General features: G+C 37.4%; 1 protein-coding gene across 1 annotated transcript in view; it reads left to right on the forward strand.

The window, feature by feature from the left end:
• LOC146405651 (uncharacterized) overlaps window positions 1–12,927 on the forward strand; it is a 467,211-nt gene that overhangs the window by 178,812 nt on the left and 275,472 nt on the right. The window contains exon 7 of the mRNA XM_085011721.1: window positions 10,852–10,918. The gene's annotated coding sequence lies outside the window, so the exon portion shown is untranslated. The remainder of the gene's footprint in view (window positions 1–10,851; window positions 10,919–12,927) is intronic.

A 12,927-nucleotide genomic window follows, 5' to 3' on the forward strand; every position in this document is an offset into this window, starting at 1 on the left:
GAAACTCTGTTATCACTGTTAAAGTATTTTACAACCAATCTTCATGATTGACTTCAATTAATGGATGTATTTGTGATAAGAAACAATTAAATTCTCAATTAAAATACCATGAAATGTCCCTTGCACACAAAAAAGTACACATGGAATTACTAGAACTAAAAAAGGAGTCAAACAAACAATAAAGAAAAGATAATATTCCACAAATAAAAGTAAATGTCAAACTAGTACATGGAGATAATCTTACTTAAAAAATAATATTGTGTGCCAGTATTCAGCCAAGTTTAATGATGCCTTTCATGGCAGAACAGCAAAATATTTATAGAACATAAAGGCAGATGTCTAGAATTTGTAGAAATGACTTTGAACTTTGATGAAAGACTGATCAGAAACTTAAGATGGGTAAAAAAATAATGAAACAAATGATAATTCTCTAGTAAGGAGAATTAAAAAATGAATATTAATATAAGAGATAGTAAAGTGAGATTAAAAGGTCATTCCTCTGAAGTTCTCTTCGTTGTGCAGCGGAAACAAATCTGACTAGAATCCATGAGGATGTAGGTTCAATCCCTGGCCTTGCTCAGTGGGCCGGGGATCAGCATTGCTGTGAGCTGTGGTGTAGACTGCAGACATGGTTCAGATCCGACAGTTGCTCTGGCTGTGGCGTAGGCTGGCAGCCATAGCTCCGATTGGACCCCTAGCCTGGGAACCTCCATATGCCACAGGTGCGGCCCTAAAAAGCGAAAAAAAAAAAAAAGTCATTTCTCAAATTTTAAAAAGCAATAATTATTCAGTTTAACTTGATTGTACCAGGATTAAGTATTGCTACGTAGATAATGTTAATTTACATATATGTCCAATGACCAGGAGAAGAAAACAAGTTAGTTTAAGCTAATGAATATTTCATTGGTTTCAGACTTGTTTTTAGAAGTAGAGCTTTTTACTTGAGGGAAGAATTAAAAAACTTCAATTTAGGCTCTAATTTAAAAGATTGTTGAGAGTAAAACTGTGGTACTGGTAGTAACATGGTTGATAACAATAAAGGTAATTTTGGTGAAAAATCCAGAAAGATTCTTAATGCCATTTACAACACATGGTTTGATGTTGTTACTAAGAGACATAGTCTCAAAACTGCTGATATTGTTGACATTCTTTTGAATAGTTTAAACATTATGTACAGTATTTTCAGGGTCTGTCCGAAGGTGGAACATACTGAGGAAAACACAGAATTTGACCTAATAGGTACTCATGGATAAACAATGGGAGCGCTGGTCAAATGCTGCTAAAGCAGTTAGATTTAAACAAGATTCAAAATTTACCAGAACAGTTAACTGAAATAAGAGAAAATTTCCCAAATAGTGAATTGTGATTTTTGGCAGAAAATGAAATTAATTTTGAGTATGTCTATGCACATATTTACTTGCTATTAATAATATTAGCAAAAGCTTAGGGGCAAAAATCTAAATTTGGCTACTTTTAAAAGGATTGAAAAACTTAAAATTTAAAGAAAGTGGTTTTTTATAAATAGAAACTGCATGTGCAAATGCAGCAGAAATGACAATCCAAAAAACTATAAAATAAAAATGAAGAAATAAAAATGTTCACATGACTACAAAGAAGATTCACATACCAAAAAAAAAAAAAAAAAGTCCCCAAATTAACTTCTGTAAAGACTATTCTCTGGCCATTGGAGACCAAAGAAAGATTTGAACAAATTGAGGAATACTGCGGTTTTTGTTTTATTTATTTATTTATTTTTTGGTCTTTTTGCCTTTTCTAGGGCTGCACCAGAGGCATATGGAGGTTCCCAGGCTAGGGGTCTAATCAGAGCTGTAGCCACTGGCCTACACAGCCACAGCAACTCCAGATCTGAGCTACATCTGCGACCTACACCACAGCTCACAGCAATTCTGGATCCTTAACCCACTGAGCAAGGGCAGGGATCGAATCTGAAACCTCATGGTTCCTAGTCAGAGTCTTTAACTACTGAGCCACGATGGGAACTCCTGCTGTTTTTAATTTTTGTAATATTTCTGAATTTAAAAAATGTGAAAGCAGAAGAATTAAGAATTATTGTATGAATCTACATATTGTCTTAAGAAATCCTGGAAGTCACAATGTGAGAGTAACCTATGTAATTAAATTAAAACACTTTGTAATATTTTTGAGATGATAATTTATCATATGCCAACCATTACAGTGTTTGAACATTATATGTGAAATGAATATTCACTTCTGAGCTTAATGTTGCTTTACAAATTTAATTGACGATTCCACTTGCCACTATCTCAGCAAAGTTTCTCTAATGGGAATTAATAAAAAGTATGTAATAATTTCAACCCAAGAAAGGTCATCTAATTTGGTATTTCCTGTCAGAACTTAAATTATATGAAAATCTTGATTTAACAACATAATTTTGGTGAGCTAAAGGAAAGAAATATGTATTTTATGTAATAAACATATAATATTTGGAGTTCCCATCCATCATGGCTCAGTGGAAATGAATCTGACTAGTAACCATGAGGGTGCATGTTCCACACCTGGCTTTGCACAGTGGGTTAAGCATCGAGCATTGCTGTGAGCTGGGGTGTAGATCACAGATGCAGCTCTGATCTGGTGGTGTTGTGGCTGTGGTGTAGGCCTGTAGGCAGCTAGAACTCCGCTTGGACTCCTAGCCTGGGAACCTCCATAAGCCACAGATGCAGCCCTAAAAAGACAAAACGAACAAACAAACAAAAATATATAATATTTTATAAATTATAGATGTCTTATTTACTGATCCAAATACCACAGATACATGCAATGATTACATTTAATAGTCTTGGTTATTTTCCTGATTTTCAGTTATATAAAATCCATAGCTTTGTACATATTTAAAAAATTTTTATTGTTATGAGGTTGTTGAGGTAGGAGGATAAGACATATTTTAATAATTTTGTTAGCCTGATTTATAACTTTTAAACATGGGCCTCCATTTGTGTTCTTGCTTCAGTGCTACAAATGTGAAAGATAGACCTGGGTAAACTGCTTCTCTCATGTGCCTGAGATTTACCAGGTGAAGGGCAATGGACCTGCCTGTTAGAAAGTAGCCTGGAGGCCCATGCTTGGTCAGCCTCATTTAGGTTAATGATTTGTAGGATTGTGGTCAGCTTGGATTTAGGCCATAAGGATGTACAACAAGCAACACTATTTTTGATTTCTTGAAAGATTTAAAGCAGGATAGAAAGAGCTTAAGAATACCAGATACCTGGGGATGAAGTAAGGGGGAAGACATCACTTTTAAGTGGTTCTCTTTACCACCTTTTTCCCCCTTTTTTCCACCCACCCCACTTCTGGGACTTGCCACGCTAAAGACAAGTGCCCAAGAGCTAGATAATATTACCCAGGTTTAGCCCCAATGTTTGCAGAAACCACTCTTGCACTTGTCTAGCTGTCGAAGTTCCCTCATTTAGAAATTGTGTTAGAGTATTAACCCATTATTCCATATTGCTTAGATAGTAGTAGGTACAAATAATTAAAAAATACTTGGCAAAAATAAAGCCGAAATGAGTTGGCTGTGGGATATCCCTATAATACAGTGAAAATTTATCATTTCATTATGACCTGTTTGCTATACTTTGCTTACATGTTAATTCCTGTCTTGGAAATATTTTTATATGGATAATCAAGAAATTATCAGAAATTTTTTTTTGTCTTTTTAGAGCAGAACCCTGGGCATATGGAGGTTCCCAGGCTATGGGTCAAATCGGAGCTGTAGCCATCAGAGATTTAAATAAACTTTTTTTAGACCTAATTATGGGCAATAGGCTTCTTTTCTTAGAACATTACAGACCAAAAAAAAAAAAAAAAAAAGAAATGAAAAAGAGAAAAATTTGTCTTGGACAGAGGAAAATTCAGTTCCATTTATTTCATTTATTTTCTCTCTCCAGGTCCTCTGGTGGTAAGTAACAGATGGTCCTTGTTTTATAGTTGATAAACCCATGAGCAAACATGTGCTTCATCTTTAGAAAGCAGACATAGTTTGTCATCAGAGACTGTATGTCAGTCTAGCTCAGCACTGAGCTGGATTTACAAAACCGCTTCTCCCTCCCACTTGGTAGATTATTTTATTTTTCAGTTGTACTGGTTCAAACAGCAAATTCATGTAGATATTTATTTAGTTGAAGTGACCTTGCCCTGCTATTTTTGTTCTGTTTTCAGTACCAGTCCTTGATAAAGCAAAATAAAAAGTTACCGATGTTTGGAAAGTATAATAACAAAAATCTTTAAAAAATATGTCATTTATTTTTAAATTTATTTAGAGAAAAAATCTTGCTTTTTTTTTTTTTTTTCTTCCTTCAGGTGACTGTGGAATATATCAATACAATAGAGGCAGATATCTACTGTGTTTTGTTTTCTCAGTCCATGTAATAGAAGCCTATAGTAGAAGTTCCTGTCGTGGTGCAGTGGTTAATGAATCCGATGAGGAACCATGAGGTTGTGGGTTCGATCCCTGGCCTCGCTCAGTAGCTTAAGGATCCAGCATTGCTGTGAACTGTGGTGTAGGTCGCAGATGCGACTCGGATCCTGTGTTGTGGTGGCTGTGGTGCAGGCCGATGGCTGCAGCTCTGATTAGACCCTTAGCCTGAGAACCTCCATATGCCGCGGGAGCGGCCCTAGAAAAGGCAAAAAAAAAAAAAAAGCCTGTACTAAACTGTAGTAGTTACATATTGATATGTAACAGATTACTACAACAGTTGGTGGCTTAAAACAATAAACATTTACTATCTTACAGTTTCTATGAGTCAGGAATCTGGGAACACATGTGCTTGGGGGCTCTGACTTGGTGTGTCTCATGGGGCTGCAGTTAAGATGTCAGCTGGGACTGTAGTCATCTGAAGGATTGGTGCTGAAGGAGCTGCTTCCAGGATGGCTCATTCCCATCACTGCTGGCAATTCTCCACCATATGGGCCTTTCCGTGGGGCTGCTCAAGTATCCTTAACCTATGGGAGCTAGATTCTCCCAGAGTGAGTGACCTAGCCTTTGAAGCCACATGTCATTGTGTCCACTATATTTTATTGGTCATACAGACCAAACCTGATGTAATGTGTGAGGCAGAATATCAGAGTATGAATACTGGTCTCTGGGGGCCAGCTTGGAGACTGGCTACTACAAGCAGAATTCTCTTCAGAGCTCCAGCAACTAGGGTTAAAGACAAAATATACCCAGGAGAAGTTGTGTTATTTGATTTTTTTCAAGAACATTCCTTAGTCTTTGAGATATATACTGGTTATCATTTGGGCCTGGGAACCAAAAATGTCAGTCAGATTCTAGCTCTTGACTCTACCTATGGAAAAGGTTTGGTCTAAATCCAACTATCTCAGTTTGTTTTTCTTTACAATGGAGAAAATAATACACATCTGTCTATGCTTAGTAGATTTTATGCAAGATAAAAGCCTTAGTTTTAAGTATATCACCAGGCATATAAGAGCTAAACAAATGCCATTTTTCTTTTCTTCTTCGCCTCAAGATAACTGTAAAGCAAAATTTCCCAAGCATTGTGTAATGAAATACCACTTTTCATTTTGCCATCCTCCTAAAAACCCTGAATCTGTTGCTTCTGGCTAACTCTGGCCTCTTCCAGTGTGCCAAGCAAGTGTTAACTTTTTATATGTTTATCATAGAGAAAAAAAAATTGGGGGAAGCTCTTCTCTAAAAGAATATTTCTCTAAAACAGCCATTAGAAAAGACATCTGTTAAGGTACTCAGCATCTAATTATAACGGCTGGTCCCTAAGAGATCTATTTCAACACAGGCATGAGAACGTGTTTAGCAACATCTTAAAACAGTCTTCCTAAACTTTTCTGATCCTAATAGCGAAGATTCAGACCTAGGTAAGAATATCCAAGGGATGGAACTGGGAATCTGAAGTTTTAAAAAGACTCCTAAAATTCTTGATATTAGATAAATCTAGGAAACACTGCATCTGGTGAATTTACCTGTGGAAAATGTAGTGTGTGGAGTTGGCATAGAGGGGTTGGGCACTTAGAGAAGAGAGAGGGAAGTGCTGAGATTTTTTCACTTAGGAATTCTGGCACTGTCACTGGTTTAGCATTTCTAGATCTGCGTGTGTGTGTGTGTGTGTGTCTGCATGCGCGTGTGAAGTGGGGAGTGGGGCAGCTAACAATCTGTGGCTGTTGTGCTTGCAGTTCATTCACTGTTAACTCATGTAGGATGTGCTCACTATGTTTAAGACATCTTACCATGTAGTGGCCTTCCCCACCCTGCTTAACTACTTTGATATGATGAACCAGGCAAAACAAGTCTTCTTTCCCACTCCTCCTTTGATAGTATCACTCTAGCCGATTTGAGTTATGCCTACCATGGCCGGGCATGAAACGCAATGAAGGTAATTGACTACTTTAGAGTAATAGAGAAAAAGATCTCCAAGTATAAATTCAGTGGAAAAAAAAGAAAGGCAAGATAAAAAGCAGCATATATAATATTCTGCCTTTGTGTAAAAAAGAGGGAATTAAGATTATCTTTACCTATTATCATTTGCCTAAAGAAACTCTAGAAGAATACACAGCAAACTAATAAAAGAGAGATTATCTTGAGAGAAGTTGGGGGCAGGTAGGAAGATAAGACGCAAAGGTGAGAGTGAGACTTTTCACTATATACCATTTTTAACCAATGAATTTATTACCTTTTTAACAAAACAAAATATAACAAAATGCAGGTCAAACCAGACAAGAATGTGGACTGAATGTGGTACATGAACTGCCATTTGATACCTCCCTTAAATTCTGAAACTTCAATTATTGAAGTCTGAACCTTCGATTCCTTCATTCAATTCACATTTATTGTATACCTCCTAAGGCCCAGGCCTAATGTTCAGGGTCTGTCTCTGGTCTCAGGGAACTTTCTTTCTCTAGACTCTAGTGGCCTTTCTTGATCAATATTTAATTTTTTGGAGTTACCGTCGTGGCATAGCAGAAACAAATCCGATTAGGAACCATGAGGTTGCAGGTTCGATTCCAGGCCTTGCTCAATGGGTTAAGGAGCTGGCATTGCTGTGAACTGTGGTATAGATCGCAGATGAGGCTCAGATCTGATGGTGCTGTGGCTGTGGTATAGGCCTGCAGCTACAACTCCAGTTGGACCCCTAGCCTGGGAACCTCATTATGCCGCAAGTGCGGCCCTAAAAAAGCAAAAAAAAAAAAAAAAAAAAAAAAAATCTTTTTATTGTTTTGGCAACTTAGACTAATATATGCTTCCAAGTTGAATCTCCAGTGCATAGGTAAGACTTGCTTGTAGATTAACAGTATATACTTGTAGACACAGAGTTAATATTTTAGGCCAAATGTATTTTGATCTTAATTATTTTGAAATGAACTCTTCTTAGCCTTGTTTATTCTATTGTTAGGCAAATACTTTATTATCTCAAGACAAAGTTAAATCCAAGCCAAGTCAAATTATTTCAAATCTAGATAAAATGAATATGTAGTCTTGAAGCTTAAATATATTTGCAAATAAAATGAGAGCAAAGCTTCTCAATAAAAGACAGGAAATATGACTAAAAAGAGGAGAATCAGCAATAAAATAGAAATCCAATTTATCTTCCATTGAAGGGAAAAAAATAGATACGACGTCCTCTTTGAATCTGGTAATCTAATGTCAACACTTATCTCTTCTGGAAGTGTATTTGACTTCTTTCTTCACTGTGTCCCCATCTCCCCAGCACCCCACATCCTTAGCTCCTGGAAATGTATAGTTCATGTAGAAAAACAACATGTTATGCCTTCTGGTAAAATGAAGACCTGTGTTGTTCCCCATGCCCCTATAAAAGTGCCAGTAGAAGTTTAGATTGTCTCAAATGTAGAAATATATTTCCCACTGTGACACTGGAAAACATTTCAGATTTCTGGATTCTTAAAGATTCTACTGCCTAAAAATTCGATTCCAATGTCTGCTTTGTTATGACTAATTGTTAGGCAAGCGGCAGAGTTAATTCAGGACTAACGTTACTGGTTTTAAACTGAGATTAATATTTTGAGGGAGTTCTCATTGTGGCTCAGTGGAAATGAATCTGACTAGCATCCATGATGACACAGGTTCGATCCCTGGTCTCATTCAGTGGGTTAAAGATCCAGCATTGCTGTAACGTGTGGTGTAGGTCGCAGACCTGGCTTGGACCTGAAGTTGCTGTGGTTGTGGTGTAGGCCAGCGGCTATAGCTCCGATTCGACCTCTGGCCTGGGAACCTCCATGTGCCACAGGTGCAGCCCTAAAAAAACAATTTTGTTTTTTTTTTGGGAAAGCCTTGCTGTCTCTATAGAGCAATATTTCTGATCAAAATGTTACCTCAAGAGCCACAGAAATTAAATAACTTTGAGAACAAAAAGATTCATTAACATTTTTATCATATATGCCTGGATAAATGATTTCTTCTAGGCAATAAAACAAACAAATAAAAAAACCCTTCACTACATGTTGTTTATAAAACTTGTTCTAGTTTGAGAGTTAATACTACATATGGTAGATTTTTGCATCTGTTTAAGTTATCTTTTACTACATTCTCCCCACTCCCCCACTCCCCAATTTAGTGACTTAAAATAGCAATTCACTGCTATCACTCATGGTTCTGTAGGTTGACTGGGGTGAGCTGAGCTTGGAGTTCTTGCTTGGAGCCTCTCATATGGTTGCAGTTACATGGAACTGAGACTAGAGTAATCTGAAGGCTTGAGTGGACTGTATACCTAAGATGGCTTCTTGACTCACATATTTGGCTCCTTGGCTAGAATGGCTGGAAGAGCTATAAGGTGGTATCTTTCTCTTTCTTTTTTTTCACATTACCTCTTCATGTGTCTGGCTTGAGATTCCCCACAGCACTGAAATCTCCAGGTAGTTAAAATTCTTACATGGGGACTGTTTCTCCCAGAGCAAATTGACTCTGGCCTAAGGCAAATCATTGAATTTCATCTCCCTGACCAGAATCTCCTTACTTGCAACCAAAAGTAAGAGAACTGTACCGCTTTGCTACGAGATAGTTTCAGTGGGCAGTGACTTAAGCCAGGGCAATCAGAGTAGTTGTAAGACTGTTAGAAAATCCCTCAGGCCTTGAACTTGAGTTTTTGTGAAGTGGGAGCTGCTACCTCTGTTTTTGCCATCAGAAGGGGAGAACTTGGAGGTGCCAGGAAGCACCAACTAGAGTCTGAGAAAGAAGCAGACAAAATGGGGAGTAACTGGTAGGGGTAGAGCAAAAAGATGGAAAAAATGAGCTGTGGGATGTTATGGAGCCCAGAATCCATCCCTACTCAGAGGAGCTCTGCCTCTGGAGATTTCCCTGTTATATAAGTCATAGTCTCTTTTTGGCTTAAGTCAGTTTGATTTGGGACTTTTTTGGTCCCTTACAATAGAAAAAGTTGTAATATAACAAAATAGTGCTTGTCTTCAAGTTTATTTTTATGTTAAATATGATCAGACTATTAATTGATTTAAATATTTCTACTTTTTTGGGGGCTGCTCTTTTTATTCCCAAATAATTCATTATCTATCTGAAGATGAATTTGGCAAAGAGTAAATTGGCTAATATGTTTATAGCACACAGGATGTGCCCAATAAATGTTAGATATTATTTATAATTATCATTTTAGCTTACTTTAAAGGGTTAAAACTTTGTTATGGCATTTCCCATCTGCTACTAAATATGCATGTAGTTATCAGTAAAAAATTAGAAGAATCATATAGCAAAGTGGCTAAAAGTGTGTGTTTTATAATCCATAGATCTGGGTTCAAATCTGGCCCTTGCTCCTCACTTGCTGGGTAGGAGTGCCTCATTTCATTCTCCTTCCTAAAAATTAGAATAAAATAGCTCATAAAGTAAAATTAAATCATGCTTGTGAAGGCTCAGTTTCAGTGCCTAACATAGAATATGTGTTCCATATTCAGTGTAATTATATTATTTTAGACTATGTGAAGATAAAATGCTGAAATTTTAATTAACCTATAAAAGACTTGTAAAATAAGTCAAGAATCTATGCAACATTGTATCTCATATCCATGTATCACCCATCCAAAAACTGATACAACAAAATTGTTCTAAAACTTATGAAATATATTTATTATAGAAGACATGACTGTTAATGTTTTGAAAATTTTTGCCTAACATACATTTTGTAAGATACAAGATTAAAACACTGATTCAAATGTGTTATGATACCTTATTGCTGGCAGATCATATTTGTTCAAAGTAAACTACATTATTCTAAAATTATATATGAGAAGTTCCTGTCATGGCTCAGTGGTTAATGAATCTGACTAGCATCCATGAAGACTCAGGTTCAATCCCTGGCCTTGTTCAGTTGGTTAAGGATCCAGCATTGCTGTGAGCTGTGGTGTAGGTTGCAGATGTGGCTCAGATCCTGTGTTGCTGTGGCTATGGTGTAGGCTGGCAGCTAAAGCTCCAATTTGACCCCTAGCCTGGGAACCTCCATATGCTGCAGGTGTGGCCCTAAAAAAGAAAAAAAAATTATATAGGAACAAGCTGTACAATGCTTAACTGTAAGTTGAGAGATACTTGTTTGTTAGATGCTCAGTATCATAAAATTAACACAGTCAATAAAGGGCATCAAGCTGAAATTATTTAAGGTAAATAAGGGACTGAGAAATGGTATTATAGGAATCAATTTTAAATATAAAATAGCTTTTAAAGAACGAGTCGATGCTAATGTTTTAATTGTTGTAATGGGACCATTTTGGTTGCAGGTAAATAAATCCAGTGAAAATAATTTTCTCATCTGTTGGTTTGGAGGTAGGGTGGCTCCTGACTTAGTAATGTCCTGATGGACTCAGTTTTTTTCATCTTTCATCTAGCTCCCTTCCTGGTCACAAGATGGCTACAGCAGTTCCAGCTGTCACAAGCTCACACACAAATATCCAGGTAAGAAAAAAGGAACTCTTCCTTGTGTTTTTGTAGAAGAGCTAAGATGTTGCTTCAAAAGAAGTAGCTTTCCCACTCTTCCATCCTGTACAGCCTTCTCTTCAAGTCTTATTGGCCAGAACAAGGTCATAAGGGAAATAAAATTATCATGATTGATTTGGACGACCTGAGAGTCTCCTCTGGAGCTGGAGCACTCATCCATGTGGAAGAGCACAGGTAGTTGTCAGGGTAGAAGAAGGGAGTGGGTGCTGGGCAGGCAAACAATAGCCTGCTACACTGAAAAGCACCATCCCCCAAAATCAGAAAATGAATTCAGGAGTTCCCATCGTGGCACAGTGGTTAACGAATCCAACTAGGAACCATGAGGTTGCGGGTTCGGTCCCTGCCCTTGCTCAGTGGGTTAAGGATCCAGTGTTGCCGTGAGCTGTGGTGTAGGTTGCAGACGCAGCTCAGATCCCGAGTTGCTGTGGCTCTGGCGTAGGCTGGTGGCTACAGCTCCAATTTGACCCCTAGCCTGGGAACCTCCATATGCCGCGGGAACTGCCCAAGAAATAGCAAAAAGACAAAAAAAAAAGAAAACGAATTCAATAGATAAAAGCATAACATTAAATATCATGCAGTGGTTAGAGGAAATACATGTGCAGTAACATATGCAGATCTTAAAATCATAGTATTCAGTGAAAACAGTTGGAAAGAGAACAAAATCTTTTGTGTAGTTTTATGTTGCTTAAAAGTAGGTGAACACTGCTGTTAGAAGTGTAAACTGGTATAGCCACTTGAGAAAACTATTGGACATGATCTACTAAAGCTAAATAAAAGCATGCCCTACTTCCTAGTAGATTCGTCTTCTAAGGTATATACACATGCCTGTCTATGTGCACCAGACATACTGGAAATATAGCAACACCATTCATGATAGTCCCCTACTGGAAACTGACCACACAAGTGTCTGTCAACCAGAGAATGGGTAAATAAATGACGGTATATTTCCACAATGGAAGACTGTAGTGGACTAAGAATTCACTGGAAAACTATACAATGATGAGAATGAATGAATGAATGATGAATGACTGCTACATACTACAACTAATGAAAGAAGTCAGGTACTATAGAGTACTAACTATATGATTCTATTTACATAAATTTCAGAAAGTAGGCCAAGTTAATCTATAATGATAGGAATTAAGATAGTGGTTACCTTTTTGAGGAGGTCATAGTTTTGGGGATGGGCTTCTGGTGAGCTGGTAATATTTTATTTCTTAACGTTAGTGTTAGTTTTGTGGGTTTATTTGTGAAATCTCACCTAGCTGTATAATTATGATGTTCCTTTTTCTATGTGCATGTTAGACTTTTCTTTAAAAAAAAAATGCACATGCACAATAGCATTTATAAATGGGAATACAAAGAAAACTCAATCCCTGCCTTGATGGAGCTTAATTCTAATAGTAAAAATAAATGTAATAGTAATAACAGAGAGTAATACTTCAATAGCATAGATTGTGGGCCTAGATTGAATTATAACATATGAAATAGTTATTATTACCATCCCCACTTTATATTACTTTATTTTATTTTTTGCTTTTTATGGCCATACCCATGGCATATGGAGGTTCCCAGGCTAGGGGTCAAATCTGAGCTGTATCTGCTAGCCTATACCACAGCCACAGCAATGCAAGATCTGAGCTGCATCTGTGAACTCCATACACTGCAGCTCATGGCAACACCAGCTCCTTAACCAACTGAGCGAGGCCAGGGATTGAACCTGTGTCCTCATGGATGCTAGTCAGATTCGTTAACCGCTGAGCCATGACAGGGAACTCCCCATCCCCATTTTAGAGCTGAGGAAATTGAGGCACAGGACTGCCTGCTAAAGATCACATAGTAAGTAGTAGAGAAAGAATGCAATTGTAGTAACTCTATCTCTAGGGTCTGGCTGTTAACTAGGATGCCCAGTTGTGCCTCATTCTACTGAAGGAAAAAGACAAAAAACAAAGATAGATATAAAAAAA

The sequence above is a fragment of the Sus scrofa genome, chromosome 2, assembly GCF_054392235.1.
Source record: "Sus scrofa isolate SSC_HxYL_T2T_F1_AM1 chromosome 2, Sscrofa_HxYL_maternal_Yorkshire_Landrace_v2.0, whole genome shotgun sequence".
NCBI classification, from domain to species: Eukaryota; Metazoa; Chordata; class Mammalia; order Artiodactyla; family Suidae; genus Sus; species Sus scrofa.